Source organism: Bos grunniens, chromosome 21, assembly GCF_055505025.1.
Source record: "Bos grunniens cultivar Pamir isolate PY7600 chromosome 21, Bosgru_T2T1.0, whole genome shotgun sequence".
Taxonomy (NCBI): domain Eukaryota; kingdom Metazoa; phylum Chordata; class Mammalia; order Artiodactyla; family Bovidae; genus Bos; species Bos grunniens.
The window spans coordinates 37962079-37987917 of NC_141185.1; the positions used below are offsets into that span (position 1 = coordinate 37962079).

A 25839-nucleotide genomic window follows, 5' to 3' on the forward strand; every position below is an offset into this window, starting at 1 on the left:
GTTAGGAGGTATCAGCTCTGACTAACTGGCAGTGACTACCCAGAGTATCAGTTAACATTTAGGAGGCTTCCAGGGGACATTTGGCGGAGAAGGCAGTGGCAACCCACTCCAGTACTCTTGCCTGGAAAATCCCATGGACGGAGGAGCCTGGTAGGCTGCAGTCCATGGGGTCGCACAGAGTCGGACACGAGTGAAGCGACTTAGCAGCAGCAGCAGGGGACATTTGGAAAAAAGTGGTCAGTTTAGTTCCATCACTCAGTCATGTCTAACTCTTTGCGACCCTATGGACTGCAGCATCCCAGGCTTCCCTGTCCATCACCAGCTCCCAGAGTTTACTCAAACTCATGTCCATTGAGTCGGTGATGCCATCCAATTGTCTCATCCTCTGTCATCCCCTTCTCCTGCCTTCAGTCTTTCCCAGCATCAAGGTCTTTTCCAGTGTGTCAGTTCTTCACATCAAGTGGCCAAAGTATTGGAGCTTCAGCTTCACCATCAGTCCTTCCAATGAATATTCAGGACTGATTTCCTTTAGGATTGACTGGTTTGATCTCCTTGCAGTCCACGGAACTCTCAAGAGTCTTCTTCAACACCACAGTTCAAAAGTATCAATTCTTCGGCACTCAGCTTTCTTTATGGACCAACTCTCACATCCATCCATGACTACTGGAAAAACCATAGCTTTGATTAGACGGACCTTTGTCAGCAAAGTAATGTCTCTGCTTTTTAATATGCTGTCTAGATTAGTCATAGCTTTTCTTCCAAGGAGCAAACATCTTTTAATTTCATGGTTACAGTCACCATCTGCAGTGATTTTGGAGCCCAAGAAAAAAAGTCTATCACTGTTTCCATTGTTTCCCCATCTATTTGCCATGAAGTGATGGAACTGGATGCCATGATCTTAGTTTTTTGAATGTTGAGTTTTAAGCTTTTTGACTCTCCTCTTTTGCTTTCATCAAAAGGCTCTTTAGTTCTTCTTCACTTTCTGCCATAAGGGTGGTATCATGTGCATATTTGAGGTTATTGATATTTCTCCCTGCAATCTTGATTCCACCTTGTGCTTCATCCAGCCCAGCGTTTCACATGATGTACTCTTCATATAAGTTAAATAAGCAGGGTTAACAATTAGGAGGCTTCCAGGGGACATTTGGAAAGGAGTGGTAGGATCTCATAATGTCTGATACGATCACACGTTGGGAAGAGAGGGAGTGGGATTTGTGTTAGCTATCCCATATGTTAGTCAAATCTATAAATGGTGGCTTAGAGTAGATATTTGTGTGTGTATTTGTCACTCAGTCACGTCCAACTGTTTATGACCCCATGGACTATAACCCCCAGGCTTCTCTATGGAATTCTCCAGGCGAGAATACTAGAGTGGGTTGCCATTCCCTTCTCCAGGGAATCTTCCCAACGCAGGACTCAAACCCTAGTCTTTGCACTGCAGCAGATTCTTTACCATCTGAGCCACCAGGGAAACCCCACTTAAAAACTAATATGAGTTATTTTTACCATATCCCTTACCATATCCCTTAGAAAATCATCCTCTCTTTGTTGAAATACCTCCAATGAGGAACTCCCTGCCTGCTTGAGATCCCATTCTGTTGTTGCACAGCTCTGCAATGTCGTATTTCTTCCAATCCAGTTATTGCTCTGTGTATTGGATATTCCTAAAAACCTGATTCAAAGGGTTTCAGGCAAGGACAAATTATGAGGGGTTTTTTTGTGTTTTTTTTTTTTTTTTGTATCATTTATCAACCTTTTTTTTGGGGGGGGAGCATTTTAAAAACTTTTCATTTCAAATTGGTAAGCATTCACAAGTTGTCAAAGTAGTACAGAATTCTTGTGTATTCTTCACCTAATTTTCTCCAATGGTTGCTGCTGCTGCTGCTGCTGAGTCACTTCAGTTATGTCTGACTCTGTGCGACCCCATAGACCGCAGCCCACCAGGCTCCCCCGTCCCTGGGATTCTCCAGTCAAGAACACTAGAGTGGGTTGCCATTTCCTTCTCCAATGCATGAAAGTGAAAAGTGAAAGTGAAGTCGCTCCGTCGTGTCCGACTCAGCGACCACATGGACTGCAGCCTACCAGGCTCCTCCGTCCATGGGATTTTCCAGGCAACAGTACTGGAGTGGGTTGCCATTGCCTTCTCCGTTCCCCAATGGTAACTTCCTACAAAACTATAGTACTATAGCAAAACCAGGAAATTGATATCTATACAATCCATAAACTTTATTCAGATTTCATCAGTTTTACACGCATTTCTCTATGTGTATATCCGGTTCTGTGCAATTTTGTCTTGTGTAGCTTTGTCTAACTACCACTGTAGCCCCAGTATAGAACTGTTCCATAAGCACAAAGAGCTCCCTCATACTACCACTTTATAGCTACACCCAGTCCTCTCCACCATCCCTAGTTCTGGGCCAGTGCTAATCTGCTGTCCCCCTCTGAAATTTTGTATTTCAAGAATTTTATGTAAATGGCATATAGTATATAATCTTTGAGATTGACTTTTTTCACCCAGCCTAATTCCCCTGAGGTTATATCAAAGTTGTCACATGCCTCACTAGGTAACCCAGTTTTTAAAATTACTATTGATGTCTTCTTAGGGCCACAATAAATATTTGTCTATATGTATGACGTTTGAAATATTATAAAAGTGATTAATTTAAACTTGTAGAGCTATTAAGGCTTCCCAAATGGCTCTAGTGGTAAAAAAGCCCATCTGCTAATACAGGAGACATAAAATGATGTGGGTTCGATTCCTGGGGTGGGAAGATCCCCTGGAGGAGGACATGGCAACCTACTCCAGTATTCTTGCCATGGAAATCTCATGAACAAAGGAGCCCCACAGGCTACAGTCCATAGGGTTACAAAGAGCCAACACAACTGAAGCAACTTAACACACACAACTTAACACACACACATACACATGTACAGGTAGCTGTTAAATTCAAATTCAGTTGTTGCACAGTTGTTGTTGTTCAGTTGCTAAGTCATGTCTGATTCTTTGTGACCCCAAGGACTGCATCATGCCAGGCTCCCCTGTACTGCACTATCTCCCAGAGTTTGCTCAAATTTATGTCCATTGAGTTGGTGATACTATCTAACTGTCTTGTCCTCTGCTGCCCCCTTCTCCTTTTGCCTTCAGTCTTTCCCAACATCAGGATCTTTTCCAAAGAGTCTGCTCTATGCATCAGGTGCCAAATATTACAGCTTCAGCTTCAGCATTAGTCCTTCCAATGAATATTTAGGGTTGATTTCCCTTAGTATTGACTGGTTTGATCTTGAAGTCCAGGGGACTCTCAAGAGTCTTTTCCAGCACCACCATTAGAAAGCATCAATTCTTTGGCACTCAGTCTTCTTTATGGTCCAACTCTTACATGCATACATGACAACTGGAAAAACCATAGCTCTGACTTACCAGACCTTTGTTGGCCAAATGATGTCTCTGCTTTTTAATAGGCCATCTAGGTTTATCATAGCTTTCTTTCCAAGGAGCAAGAGCCTTTTAATTTCATGGCTGTAGTCACTGTATGCAGTGATATTGGAGCTCAAGAAAATAAAATCTGTTACATCATACACGTGAAATTTCAACTTTCACTATTTATTGTTAAACTGTTAGGGCTAGTAAGGAGTGCACGACTGTCAGGAGACACCATTCCTCTGACAGTGTTTAACCAGCCCTAGTACCACATGTTCATATTTAACCTTTTACTGCCACTTCTTCTGTGGCTAGGGGCTCTCTACCTGAGTGGGTGATTATGTGGATGAAATGAGACATAGAACTCAAAAAATATAAAATTGAAGCATGACAGTTATATACGTTAGAAATTGAAAATATACTTAAATTTCTCACCCAAAGTTGTCTATTTTTTTTATGTGCATCAAGTAAGCTTTAGTTATTACTATTAAAAATAAAAGTTTCCCGTGCACATTGCTGTGCATCTTTCTTTTTTACTAAGGTATCTTGAACATTTTCCGTATCTGTCACATGGTTTTAGTAGTTCCTTTGCTGTGTACACACACTGTTCTTTCACTTATTTAGTCACTCTTCACTGAATGCCTGCTGTGCCCAAGGCACCATGCTGGGGCAATTGTGATGAATAATACATGAAACTCATATTTTAGAGGGAAGACAGACATTAATAATGATTAATTTCTCAATTGATTACTTGATTAGGAATGTAATATGCACTAGGAAAAAGCAGTATGGAAAGCCAAGTCCATGCCTGTCAGAGGGACTTAACCAGGTCTGGGAACCAAGGAGGATCTCTCAGATAATATAACTTTTGAGCTAAGATCTAAGGATGGCTATGTATGATAAGGACATGACTAATGAAGGAGTATGAGTAGACATTAGTGTATTTATCATTTAATTAAAATAAAAAGAAAAGCCATAAAACTATTGGATGTGTGAATACGTATGTTCATAGAGGAAAACAAAACTGGTAAAATATATCTCAAACTGTTAATACTGTGGAGGTATTACAGGTACCATTTTTTTTAACAGAAAATTTTTAAGAGAAGCATTAGCTTTACTGAAAAATTGAGAAAATGGCATAGAGTTCCCATGTACCCTACCCTCCACCACCAAAACACACACATGCACACGCACGCACACACAAACACACTTTCCCCTATTAACATCTTACAACAGTATGGGACATTCGTTCCAATTAATAAACCAGTATTGATACATTATTTTTCCCTACCCAGTGTTCAGTCAGGTTTTCTTAATTTTTACCTAATATACTTTTTCTGTTGCAGGAGCCCATCCAGGGTGCCACAGTATGTTTAGTTTTCACTTCTCTTTAGACTATCGGCTGCAGACAGTTTCTCAGACTTCATTTTCGATGTTCTTGACAGTTCTGAGGTATACTGGTATTTTGTAGAATGTCCCTCAGTTGGGATTAATCTGAGGTTTTTCTCATGATCTTACTGCAGTATAGGTTTTTGGGAGGAGACCAACAGAGATAAAGTGCCATTCTTGTCACATTGTATCAAAAGTACATACCATGAGTGTGATTCAACCCTGTTGATGTTACCCTTGATCACCTGGCTGAAGTAGTGTTTGTCAGGTTTCTCCGCAGTAAAGTTATTTTGCCCCTCTCCTTTCCACGTACTGCTTTTTACAAGGAAGTCTCTGTGCACAGCCTACACTTAGAGTCAGAGTTATGCTTTACTTCCTTGAGGGAAGAGTATCTACATAAATTACTTGGAATTCTTCTGCACAGAAGATTTATCTTTTCTCCTCCATTTGTTTATATATTCAATCGTGAGTATGAACTCATGGAGATATATTTTATGCTTTGGGTTTTAATCTAATAGTACTTTATTTTATTGCCCAAATTGTTCAAGCTTTGAACCATTAAATTGGCTTTCAATTGCCTCTTGTGTGCCCCTTGGATATAGCCCCATTAACACAGTTTTGTTTATTTTCTAGGCACTTCCTTATTTTATGACACTGCAAGATGTTTCAGGCATTCTTGTGTATTTTCTGTCACAGAATTAGAATCAGCCGTTTTTCCAAGGAGGCGTGCTTCCTTTTATTGGAGACTGGTGTTAGAAACCAGGTTTGGGGTGCTATCTTACTTTTCTCTTAATATTTTTTTTCCCTACTCTGGTTTTCTCTTTATCTCTTTTTTTCGCCCATAAAACCTTTGATAAAATAAGTATGAATTCTACCATGGCAAATTAGATTGGCTCATTAAATATCTATTTCCAACTGCCTTCTCCCTCCCTTCCTTCTCCTTTAGACATCTTTCAGCCAGGGTTGGCCATGTGACACAGCGCTGGACAGGGGAGATGTAAGTACAAACATCCTGGGAAGGACTTTGTTTGCAAAACTGAAGCTCAGAACCTGAAGGGAGATATCTTTGGGCCCTTCAGCCGTCTTCCTGTCAGGAAAACGGAACCAGTGCCTGGGTGTTGAGCATGAACGTGAAAACAAATGCTAGGGAATGTAAGATAAGTAGAAGGAACCTTGTTCTATGATGTCATGGCTGACTTAGGGTTGAACTATCCCTGGTCTGCCCAGCTCCAGACTACTTGTTACCTGAAAGAAATTAAACTCCTGTGTGTTTTCCCTATCGTCATTTGGTTTGCCTGTAATTGCTACAGCTAAGCACACAGTCTTAGGCGATTCACATATCAACTTAGTTGACAAAATTATTATTTATTCAACATATTTGTTGAGGACCTACCACATGTAAGCCCCCATATATGGGGTAAAAAGAAAAGAGTTTTGTTGACATTATCCTGGTTCCCACTGAACCCAAGTTTAATAATGGTATGTAGAATAGGATAATTATACCAGTAACTATGATGAAAGATGGAATATAGTAATATTTGTTATTTACTTGGTCACAGTTACTCATTGTCACTTTCAGTTCAGATCAGTCACTCAGTCGTGTCCGACTCTTTGCGACTCCATGAATCGAAGCACACCCAACCTCCCTGTCTATCACCATCTCCCGGAGTTCACTCAGACTCATGTCCATCGAGTCGGTGATGCCATCCAGCCATCTCATCCTCTCTCGTCCCCTTCTCCTCCTGCCCCCAATCCCTCCCAGCATCAGAGTCTTTTCCAATGAGTCAACTCTTCGCATGAGGTGGCCAAAGTACTGGAGTTTCAGCTTCAGCATCAGTTCTTCCAAAGAACACCCAGGGCTGATCTCCTTCAGAATGGACTGGTTGGATCTCCTTGCAGTCCAAGGGACTCTCAAGAGTCTTCTTCAACACCACAGTTCAAAAGCATCAATTCTTCGGCACTCAGCTTTCTTCACAGTCCAACTCTCACATCTATACATGACCACTGGAAAAACCATAGCCTTGACTAGATGGACCTTTGTTTTATCTTAATTCTGTTCCTTGTATCTGCAAATGGTTTCACAGTTTACCTAGTTCCAAGACAGAAACAAGGATAGTCCTAGTCTCTTTCTTTTCTCTAACTCTCCATACCCATTTGGTAACCACAGGCTGTTTTCTACCTTTTAAATACTTTTTGTCCCATTTTTTAAATTCCTTTGCTCCTCTGTTAGTTCTGAACCTCATACATTTCTGTCACACAGGTTATTATGACCCGTCATACCTAGCTGCCGTGTCCCCAGTTCACTTTGCAGTAGGGGTGGACGTGGCCCAGTGGGTGAGCTTTGTCCGGTTAGAGGCGGGAGAGCTGCTATGGGGGTACCACTGAGAGGGAGAGGGAGGCCAAGAAGCACCAGCATTTGTCCTCCTGATGTCAGAGAGTAGAGGAAATGGCCCTGTAGGTGGTAATGAAGCTCCTGCACTTCTGGCCTGCCAATTTTTACCAAGTCATCCGTAAGGGTTGGCTGCATGCCCATTTGAACAGGTGGGCCAGCTAGGGCTGCCCCACTAGAATCCAGGATTTCACATACACACACACACACACACACACACACCTATGGCTCCTTCACCCTAGTACAGGGAGCATTCAGTGACCCATTCTGGGACCAGAGATGCTGGCCTCCATCCACCCACACGCCAGACATAGGCTAGTGGACAGTGCAGACCTCAGCCTGGCTGCAGTCCAGGTCCCTGCAGTGCCCTCCCAGGTTGTAACAGGGGCAGGGCAGGCTGCATCCCTTGTTTGACCATTACTATGAGACCCTTAGTGGGGTGGCTAGATGTCCTGTTCTAACAGCCAGGATCCGGGTGATCCTCCCAGTAGAATGTGGTAATGAAGGCGGATCTCAGCCTTCTCCTCAGGGCTGGTGAGTGAACTGGGTGTCCAGGACAGGCTGAGGGCTCTGTGGGCACCAAGGCTGCCCACTGGCTGGGCCCAGGCCTTGGAACATCAATAAACCTCTCCCCTACCCTCACCTGTGTGACTTAATGGCAGCAATAGTCTCCATGGGTCACAGGCAGTTCCATGGAGGCCTCAGCAACTGCCATATGGACACTGCCATTGAGGTAACAGCTTCAACCAGCTTCACTCTTTCCATTCAAGTTTCAAAAATTGGTATAGCTTAAATCAGTTGTCTACCCCTAAGAGGTGGCCAGAAGTCAGATGTAAGTTGCAAGGACATTGCATGTCATTACTTCAGGTCCACCTCTGTGGTTGGGGATATTCACAAAGAAGGGTAATTGTTGTAAGCTGAGAATTAACCTGATTGGTGTTTTCTATCTTGCCCTTTCTTGTCAGAACAGAAAGCAGCATTTGTTTGGGTGGAGCTTAACAGGAACCTAAAGACCTGACCTCAAGAACAAAGGCTCTGATACCAGAAGTTTGCAACAACTAACCACACCCCTCCCTCACCTTGCCTATAAAAGGGCATTGTGGACCACTTTCAGGAAGTTCTGGAGTTTTTTAAGGCAAGAGCCACTCGTGGCTCTGCAGTAAACTCTTCTCTGCTCCAAACTCTGATGTTTTGGTTTTGTTTGGCTTCACTGTGCATTGGACACATGGACTTGGGTTCAGTAACAATTTCTCCCCATACCACTGGCAAAGGAGTCTTTCCACAAGGCATATAAAGTCTTGTTTCTGTCTTCAGTAAAATCATTTGTACAGTCTCTAGGTTAAATTTCAAATTTTTTTCCCCTTGAAAGCCCTTTGGGATCTGACTTTGCCTGGCTGTCCATTTTCATCTTACGGCAGTGACCCAAACACAAAGGACACACCACCCACTGACTTCATCCTACATGTGTGACTAGTTCTGTCTTTAGTTTTCTTTGTCTTTATCTCAGAACATTAGTTCAAGCGGGAATTCTCATTATCTTTAATGCAGACCCCAGTTCAGTCCCTGTGTCGGGAAGATCTCCTGGAGAAGGAAATGGCAACCCACTCCAGTATTCTTGCCTGGAAAATCCCATGGACTGAGGAGCCTGGTAGGCTGCAGTCAGTCCGTGGGGTCGCAAAGAGTCAGACACGACTGAGTGACTTCACTTTCACTTTCTTTCTTTAATGCCTTTAGTTCTTTAAGACTTAGAGCTGATGTTTTAGAAGACCTTCTCTAATTCTCCCTCATCCCTCTCAAAAATCCCTGTACTCATCCTCTGTTATCACATTACTGGCTGTTATACTTGAAATACCTCTTGAATTCATCTACTTTCCATCACCATTACCACCACTTTGTTTGTTCTAGACTACCATCATCATAACCTATTTCAGTGTTCTCTCAGATCAGCTTCGGTAATTTGTAAAATAACATTCTTTGCCCAGTATCCAGTGATTTTTTCAGACTCCATATCTGATCATTATAGCCATGTGCTTAAAACTCCTTCCCTGATTTCCTAATGATCTAGGCTACGAAGTAAGCCCTAATGTCTCCTGTAATGTACTGTATAGACCGGTTTCTGCAAACCTACTTCTCTAGCCTCACTTGTTTTCATTCTTTAAATACACTTTCCTCCCTTTCATCTTAGGGTCACACATGTCATTCTCTTATCTGAAACATTTGTCACTTAGATCTCAGCCTTCCAATCTTGGTACTTTCTCAGGATATCTCCACCCAGCTCTGTGTCAGATTCCTTTTTTATGTGTTTCACTTACTCTGCCTTTTGCACAAACTTGTAGAATTGAGCAAGGTGGGGAGCATATAGTTGCATTTAATTTTCAACAATGATTATAGTTCCTTTCTTTATTCTGCATCCACCCTTCTAGAAACCTTCATTCCTTCTGTACAGACTACTCATTTCCCTTGTGTTGTGTCTGGACTTCATGATCAATTCCTTAAATATGGCTCTTGTCGGAACTCGAGGTTCTTTTGCAGCTCTTTTACAGCCTGACCCATTTTTTCTCTCCAGTTTTTTACTTTAGGTTTATTCTGTTTTTCGTGTTTTGGTAAGAAACTCATAAAGTTAGCAGTTGTTTGCTTGGTTCAGAGTAATACAAGCTCTACTTAAATGGGTGCTGTGAACAAGCTAGAGACATTACACGGAATGACTCAGTCTGCATTCTGTTTCTCACTACGGTGACCCCCAGTACAGTTATAACCTTGTGTGATTTCGTGAACTGCTGTCAGACATTCAGATTTGATCATGATTTAAACATACATTACAAAATCATGGACTCGAGAGTTGAAAGAGGCTTTAGGGGTCATTTAGTTTTAGACCAACCACCTCTCTATTCAATGTCATTTGGTTTCTGAGTGTTCTTTCCTACCCATATACAAGAGATTGTCTTTTATACAGTGAACTGAAACCTGCCTCAGTGACCATCTACCAGCTTTACTTCTTAGCAGTGTTTGTGGTGTGACAACTCATGTGTCTGAAGACAGCCATCATGTCCTCTGTAAGTAGTTTTTCTCCAGGAAGAATAGCCCCAGTTCCTCTTGTATCATGGCTTTAAAATTCTTTTATCATCTTATTTGAATTTATAAAATTTTTATTTTTGAGTGTTTTAGACTATTTACTACTCTATCTACTTGCCATTTGGAGAAGGAACTGGCTACCCACTCCATTATTCTTGCCTGGAGAATCCCATGGACAGAGGAGCCTAGCGGGGTACAGTCCATGGGGTTGCAAAGAATCAGACACAACTGAGTGACTAATTTTCAACTTCCCATTAGTGTAAATAATAAAGGTGATTGCAAATAAAACACATTGATAGGTATTTATGGCAAATGCAAAATATACACAAATGTAAATGAGTTGAGAAAACCTACTAAATACAGTTTGGTGTTCAGCTTACAGATCAGAAAAAACACTTTATCCAAACTTCTTTTGGTGGATTAAATGGGGAGTGGAGACAGAGAACATTTGAGTGATAGAAACTGGTATAGGTGATGATTTGTCTGAGGTATGATCACTTCTTTAGCTATATTATACCATTATATTTGCATATCATTGTCATTTTCAATCTGTGACCAGTTGCTCAGTTTCATAAATACAGTGTATCCAACATTTAGCCACACCAGGCATGTAGACTGTTGTTTTTCTAGAACTAGAAAGGTGTGTGTAGGAGGGAGTTGTTTGTTTATTTGTTTCCCTTGCTGAAAAACTCCCTTTCTATCATGAATTATAATTTGTGCCTTAATATGTCATTCCTCCTGTCTGTGCAGAGATACGGATTTACCAGTTGCTGCCTGAATTAGGAGCATCAAAAGTAGGGTGGCAGCTGAACTTCCTGTGAACTGTACAGCCCTGAGGATAATTTGTCAGGGATTTCTCTTTAACTTTTCCTTTATCTTACTCTAGGATAAAACTCCCCACAGATGAGAGAATACACATTCACCTTGGTAATGACACAAACTTGCACCTTTCTGGTCTTTTGCCACTCAAGTGCTAAAATATTAATATCCAATGAAAATTATAAAATGACTTTATAGCTAATTATTTTATTTCTAGCAAAAGAAAGAAACATTCTCCTCCTCTTACATGATGTTTGTGTTTTTACTTGTATCCCTAATCTCAGACATTTCAAACTGAATTGATATCTTTCTTAAGTATAGTTTTTTTTTGGATGATTTTTTGGTTTTGATTTGTAAACAGTAAAACTTTTATATGATATCATCTCATTGACTGGACTTTAAGCAGAAGTTTTAGTGTTAATAGCATCTCTTCCAGTAATTCAGCTTTTTTTTTTCTTCTCTCTCATTCTAATATTTGTTGAGTTGTATATGATCAGAAAAGGTCCTTGTGTAACATAAACAGGCATTTAATTAAGGGGTAATGTCTATGGTACCAGGGTATGTGAAGTGAAACAGAGATGCTTAATCAGCCACAAAAGCTATTTACTGCTTCGTAAACTTCAGTGTCATAAATATTATTACTGTTTTAGGACCTCAGAAAAGCAGTGAAATATCAAAACTGATTTTCTTCTCTACTATTAAAGTAGTAAAGGTATTCCTCTTAATAGAACTTTGTAATGAAGCTAATATTTGATAAAAGCATACATACTTGAAATTTTTAAGAAGGGATTTAAATACAAATGAGGGATATGTTGAAAATGAAGCAGGAAGAAAAAGGTTTTATCTCCAAAGCCTGAAATTATGTTGAGGATTAAGTCACATAATATTGCCATGTATTTGTTGAACACCTACTGTGGGGCTTGGGCTAATGGATAGTTTGTATATATTATCTTTAATCTTTACACCAATCTTGTAAACTAGGTTGGTTCCAATTTTAGAATGAGGACATGGAAGTGCAAAGACATTATCACACAGGTGTGTCTGATTATACCTGTACTCTCCATTACTTCAAAGTGTTTTTAAGATGAAAGCTTATATTAAAATAGTTACTTTTTAACTTTAATTCTGCTAAATACCCAATAGTATACCCAAGAAGTTAAAAGCTGTGCAGTGTTAATTCTTAAACTTTTAACTTTTTATTGTTCCATATTCAACATTTATTAAGCAGCTACTATCTTCCTAACACTTGCTAAAGTATTATCAGAGCTGTAACCAAGTAAGAAGACTCAGTCTTCCCCCCTCAGAGTTTAGAAATGGATAAATAGTTCACCCTTATATACACAAAATTTCAAAGTGGAATCAAAGAGAGCAAGGTTCTTTTCTTCTGTGTTTTGTGACTGTTTGCTGGACCCCTCCAAAGTGTCCATCTTGAGGAAGGAGCTCCTAGTTTTGTTAAAATGCCTTGATAGACAGGAAATTGTGTGCAGTGAGAACCTGGAGAGGTAATTAGTAGAAGACCTCCTCAAGCAGCAAAGTTTTGTTTGTTTGTTTTTTGGTCTACTTATATTCCCACCAGCAGAGTAGGAGTAAATTTATTTCCCCACATGGGTTACAATGAACTTTTTTTTCTTTTGCTTTTTAACACTTTATTTCAACATAGCTATACTTACAGAAATATACTCATGGGCTAATAGAATGCAATTTGACTTAACCAACACAATTGGGATCCAAAACCTGGTACTTGGTTTGCTTCAAAGGAAAAAAGGATTTAGTCATAATTCAGATTTAACAAATTATCTGATTCTTGGTTTGAGTAGATTTGGAATCTACATGTAATATTAATTAGATCAGATAGCTTTTATATTTTCACATGTGTTCAGTGGACTTTTGAGCTACAGACTGTGGGCCCAGGATCTTGTATGAGCCCTGACCATGTTAAGAACAGGACAAATCCTGACATTATGTACAGAGTTCTGCCTCCTCCCCTCCCCTCCCCCAGCTCCTGCTCTGTGGTGATGAATTTTTTTTAAACTGGAAGATAATCGCTTTACAGTGTTGTATTAGTTTCTGCTGTGCAACAGTATCAATCAGCTATAAGTATACATATATCCCCTCCCTCTCGAACCTCCCTCCCACCCCTTCCATCCCACTCCTCTAGATTGTCACAGAGCACTGTGCTAAGCTCCCTGTGTTATACAGCAGCTTCCCACTGTCTGGCCTCCCTGGTAGCTCAGCTGGTAAAGAATCCCCTGCAATGCAGGAGATCCCGGTTCTTTTCCTGGGTCAGGAAGATCCTATGGAGATGGGATGGGCTAGGTTGCCCACTTCAATATACTTAGGCTTCCCTGGTGGTTCATACAGTAAACAAGACCTGGGTTTGGTCCCTGGGTTGGGAAGATCCCCTGGAGAAAAGTATTCTTGCCTGGAGAATTCCATGGATGGCAGGCTATAGTCCATGGGGTCGGAAAGAGTCTGACTTTTGCTTTCATTTTCCCACTAGCTATCTATTTTACACATGGTAGTGTATATATGTTAGTTGCTACTCTCTCAATTCATGCTACCTTCTCCTCCCCTCACTGTGTCTACAAGTCTGTTCCTGTGTCTGCATCTCTATTCCAGGCAAGAGAGGTTTTACAGAAAGATTGTTGTTTTTGAGCCAAGACAAAGGAAACCTGGTTAGTACCAAATCTAAAGGAGAGCTTTTGTTAAGATTCTTACATTTTATTAATCCAAATGTTTATATCTATCAATTGCTTATACTACTCTTACTTTGTGGTTTACTGTGATTCTGTAGATCATTTATTCCAGTAATGTTTTCAAAAGGACCCCGCATTCTTTGTAAAAATACCAGCAATAGAAGTTAAAAAATTTAGATTATTGATGTTTAGGAAAATTTCCCAGTCATTGTGTCCAGTCCCCTCATACTGCACACAAAGAAGCCAAGGCCCAAATAAGCTGTGATGTGCTCAGTGTCAGGTACTGTAAGCTTCGGACCTGGGACTGGGCTTGGCTTATAGTCGTGGTTTCCATCCTCAAGGTCTTGTTGAAAAATGCCTGAAGGTTAGTAGTGGTTTAATACTTTAAAATAGTTTATATATATTTTTTATTGTTTTTCTTCATTGGCCTAGGGAGAGAAGTAATTGAAGAAACAGGAAGTAATGGAACTATTCATGAAGGAATATGGACAATAATTTATTTAGGTAAAGCATGTGGAATCTTTACTTCAGAAAGTTCATCTTTCTAAAGTGGTGTCATTTAATTTCTGAAGATAGTTATGTACATGCCATCTTTATAGTATATAATATAGTCTGACAGTGGTGAATTGACTAAAAAGCCTTATTGTGTGAGATAATAGTGGCAGTAGAACTTGTAAACTCAGATTTATTCACACATTCTTCCTTTAACTGGCCTTTTAACTGAAGTGAAATTGATGCGAAAAGCATGAAGTTATAGAGTTTGGAATTGGGTTGCTTTTGGTTGACTGTGATTATCATAATGTATTTCACCCTTGAAACTGAGCCTTGGATGACAGAGGAAGTCAGCTAAGACAAGAAAATGCCAGAGAGACAAAATAACCTTCAGCTAGTCTATAAAAAAGAGTGATTAAGCAGTTCAAAATGTAAATGCCAAATTCTATCACACAGCCATTTCCTGGGATTTTAAATGATCATAACTCTTCTTTTTCTGAATCCGGGTGCACTTCAGTTCTGAATGGCGTAAGAAAGTATTCGGAGTCTACTGTCAGCTTCCTTCTAGTCGCCTTACCCAGGAGATAGAATGTTCAGATAGAGCCAACTAATTTCTGAAAAACAATGCACATGATGTAAGAGCAAAAGGATAAAAGATGTCCTTAGAATTTCCATAGTTAAATCCAAGGGAGGATTTAGACTTTTGAAGTATTTAAGAGGTCTCATTGATGCCATCACTTATGCCTTTAATCTCTGCCTGACTAGTTATTCCTTCTTCACTTTTTCTTAAAAATACTCCAAAGCAGTTCAGGACCAGAAAGAGAAAATGACTGAGCAACAACGCACATGTTAACTGCAGTTACAATTAAAGCAAAACAGATGGTGTCATGCGTTTTACTCATCTATTATACTGATGTATATATGTTTGCTGGTGAGAATAGCCTACAGTGTATATAAAAATTTCTAAGTCCCTTTCATGTTCTAAAATTCTTACAAAGAACCTCATCTGTTGCACAGTTCTGAGTCCTTCCATTTTCCATTTTATACTGCCCTATCAGTCATATTAATTTCCAGAAAACCCTATATTAATTATCAATTTCTTTATCTTTTAGTGGCCCCTCACTTATATGTAATTGGGTACAAATCTGGTTTTATCCTCCTTTCCTACCCTCTTTACAAATCTTCCCCTCCAGCCAGTTTTGTTTATTTAACATCCTTCAGTTCTGCTGTGTGTACAGCATAGTTTCATCCCCCAAATGAAATTTTGTAAAGTGATTTAATTTCTCAGGAGTTTAGTATCTTCATCCTTACGAAAGAAATGACGGACTTAATGAACTTAGACTTGTTTAGTGATTTCTAGTTTGCATACAGTTTTTCCATATATTGTAATTTCTTCTTTACAGTAACCTTTTAGATTAATGAGCACAGAAATTATACACATGTGCAAATAAGAAACCCCCAAGTCCAAGTAGATTAAGTGATTTATATGACCATTCTCAACTTTTTAATCTCAGAAAATACCATTTATAATAGACTCTCCTGAAAGGAGATACTCATGTAATTAAGAAAATACAAACAGAAAACTATACACCATTGATTTTTTTTAAAAAGCAAGTTGAAGAAGATCTAAATAAATGGAGAAGTACTCTGTGTTCATGGATCGGAAGGTTCAATATTGTTAAATAACCGTTTTTTTTACAGTTGATCTATAAATATGTGACCCCAATCAAAACCCTACCAAGCTGTCTTATAAATATCAACATACTAATTCTAAAGTTTTAATGGAAAACAAAAGACCTAGTATAGCCAACACAGAACTGAAAATGAACAGAGTTGGAGTACTCACACTAGCTGATTTCAGGACTTAATGTAAGGCTACAATAATCAAGACAATGGTATGGGCAAAAGAGTAGACATATAGAATAATAAAACAGAAAGGAAATAAAAAATAAATCCACACAAGTATCAGATCAGATCAGATCAGATCAGTCACTCAGTCATGTCCGACTCTTTGCGACCCCATGAATCGCAGCACGCCAGGCCTCCCTGTCCATCACCAACTCCCGGAGTTCACTCAGACTCATGTCCATCGAGTCAGTGATGCCATCCAGCCATCTCATCCTCTCTCGTCCCCTTCTCCTCTTGCCCCCAATCCCTCCCAGCATCAGAGTCTTTTCCAATGAGGCAACTCTTTGCATGAGGTGGCCAAAGTACTGGAGTTTCAGCTTTAGCATCATTCCTTCCAAAGAAATCCCAGGGCTGATCTCCTTTAGGATGGACTGGTTGGATCTCCTTGCAGTCCAAGGGACTCTCAAGAGTCTTCTCCAACACCACAGTTCAAAAGCATCAATTCTTCGGCGCTCAGCCTTCTTTACAGTCCAACTCTCACATCCATACATGACCACAGGAAAAACCATAGCCTTGACTAGACAAACCTTTATTGGCAAAGTAATGTCTCTGCTTTTGAATATGCTATCTAGGTTGGTCATAACTTTGCTTCCAAGGAGTAAGCGTCTTTTAATTTCATGACTGCAGTCACCATCTGCAGTGATTTTGGAGCCCAGAAAAATGAAGTCTGACACTGTTTCCACTGTTTCCCCATCTATTTCCCATGAAGTGATGGGACTGGATGCCATGATCTTTGTTTTCTGAATGTTGAGCTTTAAGCCAACTTTTTCACTCTCCACTTTCACCTTCATCAAGAGGCTTTTTAGTTCCTCTTCACTTTCTGCCATAAGGGTGGTGTCACTGCATATCTGAGGTTATTGATATTTCTCCCAGCAATCTTGATTCCAGCTTGTGTTTCTTCCAGTCCAGCGTTTCTTATGATGTACTCTGCATAGTCAACTGATTTTTGCCATGAAAGCAAAGACAACTCAGTGTAGAAAGGATAGTCTCGTCAATAAATGGTGCTGGAACAGTTGGATATCCATATGAAAAAGAAGTGAACTCAGACACAGACCTTACAATTCATACAGTAATTAACTCAGAATGGATCATAGACCTAAATGCAAAATGAAAAACTATAACAGTTATTAAAGAAAATATACGAGAAAATCTGTATGACCTTGGGTTTGGCAGTGTGTTTTAAAACGCATTAGTAATACAATTCATGCAAGAAAAAAGTAGATAAGGGGCATATTTAAAATAGAAAACTGTTCAGTGAAAGACATGAATGAAAAAAATGAAAAGATAAGCCAGTGATGGGGAGAAAGTATTTGCAAAACACTTCCAATAAAGAATTTGTATCCAAAATATATAAAGAAGTCTTAAAACTCAACAGTAAGAAAATAATCAACTTTATTTAAAAATGAGCAAACATTTTGAAGAGATACTTCATCAAAGAAGATATACAGGTGGCAAATAAGCATATAATAAGATGTCCTGCATCATGTCATTAGAGAACTGCAAGTTGCAACAATACTGAGATTTCATTATATATGATATCATATTATTACATATTATTACATTATATATCTGTTAGAATGGTTAAAATCCAAAACACCGGCAAAACCAGATTGTGGCAAGGATGTGGAGCATTAAAAACTTCATTCATTGCTAGTGGGAATGCAAAATGATACAGCTACTTTGGAAAACAGTTTGACAGTTTCTTACAAAACTAAGAGTGGCTTACCATCCAAAATCAGCAAGCACGCTCCCAGATATTTACCCAACTAATTTGAAAACTTATATCCACCAAACCTGCACACAAACATTTACAGCAGCTTTATTTATAATCTCCCCAAATGGGAAGCAACCAAGATGTCCTTCAGGATGTGAATGGCTAAACACCCATACAATGCAGTGTTATTCAGTGATAGAAAGAATAAAGATATAAGGCCATGAAAAGGCACAGATAAATATTAAATGCATACTGCTCAGTTTAAAAGCTGAAAATGCCACGTACCATGTGAGTTCAGTTATATAGCATTCTGGAAAAAAGTTTAAAAAAAAGAGTGAGTGAAAACATCAGTAGTTGCCAGAAGCCTGGGGGAGCAGGCAGTTGTGGAAAAATGAAGCACAGGGGCTTTTTTAGGGCACTACAACTATTTTGTATGATAGTCTAAGGGTGAATATAAGATATTAAGCATTTGCCAAAATCTGCAGAACTTTACAACAGAAAGAGTGGACCTTAACATATACAAAAATTTTAAAACTCACTTAAAACCTCAAGGATTCCATGATTAAATATAAAATGTGACAAAATTGCAAATAAATGAAACAATATTACTGAAGGGAGTGGAAGAATAAAGTGCTACCCTATGTAACTTTGGAAATGAGTGGAACTTTTAGGACTAAAACACAAAAAGAACTATATACATAAGCACTGTACTTTAGTTGATAAAGTTCTATTACACAGAAGGTGGGATATGGAGTAAGAATTCTGAAACTGATATACATGAGTTGGAAGTCAGGATTCTCACTGTCATAGTATACAGGTAAGTAAGGAGAAAAGGCTAGAACCATCCATGTGGTAATGGATTAGAGCTGGAGACAATATGAGTTCATGTTTAACTTAACATAGATACAGATGGTTACAGATGGTTACAGTCCGTCTAGTCAAGGCTATGGTTTTTCCTGTGGTCATGTATGGATGTGAGAGTTGGACTGTGAAGAAGGCTGAGCGCCGAAGAATTGATGCTTTTGAACTGTGGTGTTGGAGAAGACTCTTGAGAGTCCCTTGGACTGCAAGGAGATCCAACCAGTCCATCCTGAAGGAGATCAGCCCTGGGATTTCTTTGGAAGGAATGATGCTAAAGCTGCAACTCCAGTACTTTGGCCACCTCATGCAAAGAGTTGCCTCATTGGAAAAGACTCTGATGCTGGGAGGGATTGGGGGCAAGAGGAGAAGGGGACGAGAGAGGATGAGATGGCTGGATGGCATCACTGACTCGATGGACATGAGTCTGAGTGAACTCCGGGAGTTGGTGATGGACAGGGAGGCCTGGTGTGCTGCGATTCATGGGGTCGCAAAGAGTCGGACACGACTGAGCGACCGAACTGAACTGAACTGATACAGGCATACCTTGTTTTATTGCAGTTCACAGATATTCCATTTTTTACAAATTGAAGGTTTGTGGCAACCTTGCATAAAGCAAGTCTGTAGGTACCACTTTTCCAACAGTGTTTGCTCATTTTGTGTCTCTGTGTTATTCATACATTATGGTAATTCTTGATGTATTTCAAATCTTAACACCAGAAAAAAGATGATGATTCCCTGAAGGCCTAGATGATGGTTAGCATTTTTTAGCAGTAAAAGTATTTTTTAAAATTAAGGTATGTACATTATTTTTTAGATATGATACTTTTGTGCACTTAATAGAATCAGGGTAGTGTAAGCATAACTTTTAAGTGCATGGCAAACCAAAAAAAAAAAATGGTGACTTTGTTGCAATATTTGTTTTCCTGTAGTGATCTGAAACTAAACCTCAATGTCTCTGAGGTATGCCTGTAGGTATTTGTATATGTATATGTATATAGATAGATGTAGATCTATATCTAATTGCTCTGTCAGCTGAGAGGGCCTAGAAGCAATGAAACCCCAGTAGCACTGACCACACCTAGTGCGCAGACTTTGGTTTCTAATACCATTCTCCATTAAGAGGAATCAGGGCTTTTTGGAGATGTGGTTGATTCTCCCATTGGGGTAGGAAATATACAGGGGGAGTGTAGAGCATGTTGTAGTGGCACAAAAAACAAAAAAAACAAAAACATAACAGCAGGAGTATACCAAAGGGACAAAAGAGCCAACTGCAAGATCTTCCAATGACCAAAGCTGTAACAGTTTGAGCAACAAAATAAAGTAGTATTAGGTTAAAACCCCAAGTGTAAAGCAAATATATCAATGTCTCCATAGCAATATAAGCAAATGGTTAATGTTGACCTTGAAGAAAACTAGACAATCCCCCAAAGAAGAATTCTAAATAATTTGTTTAGCCTTCCCACCCTCAGTGAAGTGGGACGTAACTCCCCTCTGCTTAAGTTGAGCTGCTCATAGTGACTTTTCCCCAAAGAACACAGTATGGAAAGGGTGACATTATAGAGCCCAAACCTGACAAAATGTAATGCCAGGTGATCATGGTTAACATGAACAATGATAAATCATGTTGATAGTAAGTACCCCTGATAGGGTATCATACAAATGACACTTTGGTTTTCCTCTCTCAAATACTTTATCTCAGTCTAACCATGAGAAATCAAGTCACACAGAATATCTGACAAGCGATCTTCAAAACTGTAGAGTTCATTGTAGGAGGTTGAATGGTGATGCTCCTCAAAAGATGTGTCCGTGTCCTAAGCTGCAGAACCTGTGAATGTGATTTTGTTCGGTGAAAGAGTCTTTGCAGATGTATTTAAGTAAGGAATTTGAGATGAGATCATCCCAGATTATCTGGGCAGATTATAAATCAAATGACGTGTCCTAATAAGACACAGAGGAAAAGACACACATAGACCAGAAAATAAAGAGGCAGAGACTTTAAGTGAGTCACCCACAAACTGAGGGATGGCTTTAAGCCACAAGAAGGTAGAAGAGGCATGGAATGATTTTTCCTGAAGGCCTTCAGAGAGTTTGGCCCTGCTGAGACCTTGATTTCAGGATTTATTTAGTTGCTCAGTTGTATCCGACTCTTTTACAAGCCCATGGACTCTACTTCACCAGGCTGTTCTGTCCATGGGATTCTCCAGGCAAGAATACTGGAGTGGGTTGCCACTTAGGGCTTATGGCCTTTAAAACTATAAGAGAACAAATTCCTCTTTTTTTAAGATGTTAAGTTTGTGTTAATTTGTTATAGCAGTCACAGGAAACTAATACAGTCATCAAAGACAAGAAAAGTTTGAGAAGTTGTCACAACCAAGAATAGCCTAAGGAGGCATAACTACTTAAATGTAATATGATGTCTTGGATGGGATCCTGGAACAGAAAATGGATAGCAGGAAAACCGAGAATATCCAAATAAAGTACAGACTTTAGCTAATAATATCCATATTGGTTTGCTAATTTTGACAAGTGTCCCTTAGTAATATAGGGTATTAATAAGGGAAACTGCGTGGAGGACACATGAGAACTCCACTGTCTTCACAACTTCTCTATACATTAAAGCTGTCCTAAAATAAACAATGTATTTAGAAAGAAAGAAAAAGGAAGAGGCAACTTTCCAGGGAATACAATGAACCCAGAATGTTCTACTCCCAGAACAAGTGTTTCCTTACTGTTGTAATTATGTGCTGGGGGAAGTTTGCCTATTAACAGGACTCCTCTATTTCTTAAACAGAGCATGTAGTCAGCCTTGCTATTCAAGGTAGATGAGGCTACTGGGGAAACAGACCTATCCAGCTACAGAGGGAATCGGTGCAAGTCACCCGTTCTAAACAAAGTAGCCCTCTGGCTTTCTTATTGCTGTCCTTTTCTTCCTGAATAATTCAATCTGGGAGTCATGAGACAGGACCTGGGAAGGTAGGTGTTTGTGCTAGGGCTTCTTGAAGAAATGGCTGATTCTAGGGCTACTGTAGAGAAAGAACATAACAAGATATGCTGGACACATCATCCTGTGCCAGAAAGTAAGGAATTGCTCACAGAGTGAGGGGTTGTAACTAAAGGATACAGAGGTCACCTTCAAGTGGCACTTGCTGGCTGGTCTTGAAACACAATGAACATCAAAATAATAATCCTTATCAAATTATAGCCTATTGAATAAAATAGAAATTTGTAGTGATGGAATAAATTAATGGAGAGAAGAAATGGAAATACAGAAATAGAAATACTGAAATACTGTGATTTTTTTATTCCCCCAAAATTGCTGAAAATATTCATTCTCTCTTATGTTGCTAATTCATATGTAATCACAAGTAAACCAACAATACATCTTTGTTCCATATTTGTCTGGTTTAAAATTAGCTGCATAATTTCTAGATAGCTAGAATTTCTGACAGCAGTACAGTTGTTAAACTATTTTAAAATGGCTGAGTTTTCCTAAAAACTTTAAATTGAAAACCTAAAACAATAAAAATAACTGCCTCCTTGGAGACCATGTGTTTAATAGTACCTTAAAATTGTAAACTGTAGTGCTTATGTTCTTTGGATGATTGAAGTACCTGGAATATAGTAGGTTCGATAACTAGTTGCTGTGAAATGAATGTTGAATAATCTAAAAAGATTGGAAAAGACTGGCATTAATTTCTCATTGAGAAAAAAGAAATGTCTTTCCCATATTATTCAGTTCTTATTTTCTACTCAGTGGAGAATTTGGAATGTGATACAAATGAAAGGTACTCATGTTAATCTTGAATTGAAATCACACAGAGGGAAAAAACCTAATCATTAAATAGCAAGATCAATTTCATTTTCTTTGCCACAATTTTTTAAAAATGTAGCATGCAGCATAGCTGCAGTTCTCACTGCCCATTTTAAAAGAGACTTTTAAAATCTATTACCATTTAAAAACCTCTGTTACTAAGTCTATGATGCTGTCAGGGGCTGGTACCAAACTAGAGAGTGATTGACATGGCATATTACCTAGTTTACTTTCTTAGGTCATAGGAGAAATCCTTTCTAGCTCATAGATTTTTTTTTTTACATTGTTATATCCCTGTGGCTGCCAGGAAAATAGAAAATCCTATTTATAGCAGAATTCCTTCTTTGCAACTGGTTTTCTTTTTCCTCAAGTCATCCTCCCCAGCCCAACTCAAAGTCAATATTATGAAAAGATTGGTGTATCTGAGCTTGTAAGATCTGAAATATCTCTGCAGTCAGTCCATCCAGGTAAACAAATACCTTGGTTATAGGAAATGACAGTAATGTCATGTAATAATTTCCTGTAGGAGCTGAAATATAGGAAAATTTTTTCCTATAGGAGCTGAAATATAGGAAAATGTGAAGCAGTATCACTGAGACTTTTGAGGTAAAAATGTAATATATTTCTTCTTTTTTTTCATCCAATCCTCAGATTTCACGTGCCTACAGATTTTAAAGAGTTGCTGAGACATTGCACTAAGAGAATCCCCTGTGAGAAATATTTTCACCTGCTTGACCAGGACTATTGACAAAGTGATTGATTTCCTCCAAGGAGAATGAGCTGTTATGTTAGCTGAAGTGACAAATGCTTTGGGGACATAGCATTCACAGATTTTAGTAACACATTTCCTTTTCTGTGTGGCTAACAGAAGTTTGGAGAAGGCAATGGCACCCCACTCCAGTACTCTTGCCTGGAAAATCCCATGGGCGGAGGAGCCTGGTAGGCTGCAGTCCATGGGGTCGCTAAGAGTCGGACACAACTGAGCAACTTCACTTTCGCTTTTCACCTTCATGCATTGGAGAAGGCAATGGCACCCCACTCCAGTACTCTTGCCTGGAGAATCCCAGGGACGGAGGAGCCTGGTGGGCTGTCGTCTCTGGGGTCATACAGAGTCGGACACGACTGAAGTAACTTAGCAACAGAAGTTTATAAGAGCATACATTTTTTATTGCAGCTTAGAGTGAGTTTGAAATTAGAACTTTTACTTCACTTACCATTTGAAGCAGTGGAAAATGTTGATTTTAAGTGCTTCTGTGAAATATGTGCTTTTTTCCTATGAATGGCAGAAATACTTCTCCATAACATCCATTAAGTCAGCTACTCCAAAGAGCATCCACATTCTGCGTGTATCCTGAGAATTTTAAGACACAAGTCATACTAGACTCTTCCAAATTCAATTTGATATCCTAACTGGGAATGACAGTGGAACATAGTCTAGACCTTTCAAATCTGCATTTTTTACAGCTGATTACTTCTAATTAAGTCCAATTTTGTCCATTTTAGACTAGGCTGGAATTTTTGTCTTTGGTGTCAGAATTTTTATCTTTGGTGTCAGAATATACTTCTCCAATGGTTGGTCTCCTGGCGCATTCTCTCTACAGCAGTACCTGAGTGAGCAGTACCTGGTACTTATGCCAAAGTTCAATGTGTGTGTGTGTATGTAGGTCCATTCCTCCCTCTCTTCCTCTCTTTCCCTCCCTGCATTCCTTCCTTCCTTCCTTCCTTCTTCTTTTTATATTTTCCTTGTTTCTCAATGGGTCATTTACACTTCCCTCTCCCTATCCTCACCCTCCTTTTAATTTTTTTTATTGTGCTAAAATACATTTAACATAAAATGTACCATCTTAACCATCTTAGGTATACAAGTAACATTAAGTGCATTCGTAATATTGATGAACCATCACCATCACCCAACTCTGTAACTCTTTCCATTTTGTAAAGCTGAGACTCTTTACCCAGTAAATAATAACTCCCCATTCACCTTCCCTCACCCAGCCTCTGTCAACCATCTTTCCATTGCTTTCCAGTTCTATATAACTGGAATACAGTATTTGTCTTTTTGTGACTGGCTTATTTTACTTAGAGGAATCTCTTCAAGATTTACCCATGTTGTAACATGTTGCAGAATACCCTTCCTTTTAAAGAATGAATGCTATTCCATTGTATGTAAATACCTCATTTTATTTATGCATTCACCTGTCAGTGGATGCTTAGGCTGCCTTCTCATTTTCTCTTTTATTAGTAGCGTTGATATGAGTGAGTGTACAAATACCTTCTCAAGACCTTGCTTTCAATTTTTGGGGGTATGTACCCAGAAGAGGAATTGCTGGATAATATTCTATTTTAATTTTTGTGGAACCATACTGTTTTCCACAACAGCTCATATCATTTTAAGTTCCCACCAGTAGTGCCAAGGGTTCCATTTGCTCTACGTCCTCACCAACACTTGTTACTTCCTATTTGTTTTTTCAATAGCAACCATCCTAATGAATGTGAGGTGGTGTCTCATTGTAGTTTTGGTTTATTTTCATTTCCTAAATAAACAGTGGTGTTTAATTTCTCATGTGTGTATTGGCCATTTATATACCTTTGGAAAAATGTATTCAAGTTCTTAGCCCATTTTTGAACCGAGTTGTTTGGTTTTGTTGTTGAATTTTGAGAGTTCTCTATATATTCTGGAGATTAATCCTTTATCAAGTACATGATATGCACATATGCAGGTACTTTCTTCCACTCAGAGGGTTGTCTTTTAACTCTGTGGGTAGTGTTTTGATGCACAAAATTTAAAAATTTTCACAAAGTCCAATTTGTTTATTTTTCCTTTGGTTGCCTGTGCCTTTGTTGTTATATCAAGAAATCACTGCAAGATCCAGCGCTGTGAAACCTCTGCCCTATCTTCTACAAGTTTTATGTTTTTAGGTTTTACATTTAGATCTTTGGTCCATTTTGAGTTAATTTTTGTATACGGTGTTAGATAAGGGTTGAACGTTATTCTTTTGCATGATGGATATCCAGTTTTACCAGCATCATTTGTTGAAAAGACTGTTGCTTCCCCATTGAATAGTCTTGGCACCCTTGTCAAAAATTGTTTAACCATGTATACAAAGGTTTATATTTATTGTGTTCCATTGGTCTTTTTGTCTTTTTTAATGCTAGTGCCATACTAGCATTGTCATAAATTTTAAAACCACGATGTATAAGCTTTGTTCTTCTTTATTCAAGATTGTTTTGGCTCTTCAGAGTCCCTTGAGAACTCATATGAATTTTAGG

The 25839-nt window shown here is 39.0% G+C and overlaps 1 protein-coding gene across 28 annotated transcripts in view; it reads left to right on the top strand.

Moving 5' to 3' along the window:
- PEAK1 (pseudopodium enriched atypical kinase 1) overlaps positions 1-25839 on the top strand; it is a 314448-nt gene that overhangs the window by 103979 nt on the left and 184630 nt on the right. For 7 of the 28 annotated variants that reach the window (XM_086363957.1, XM_086363955.1, XM_086363941.1 and 4 more), the window contains one exon: positions 5754-5804. The exons of 20 other annotated variants lie outside the window; for them this stretch is intronic. The gene's annotated coding sequence lies outside the window, so the exon portion shown is untranslated. Of the gene's footprint in view, positions 1-5753; positions 5805-14220; positions 14288-25839 lie in introns of those variants that run through there. One more of the 28 variants, XM_086363960.1, reaches the window with a different exon arrangement.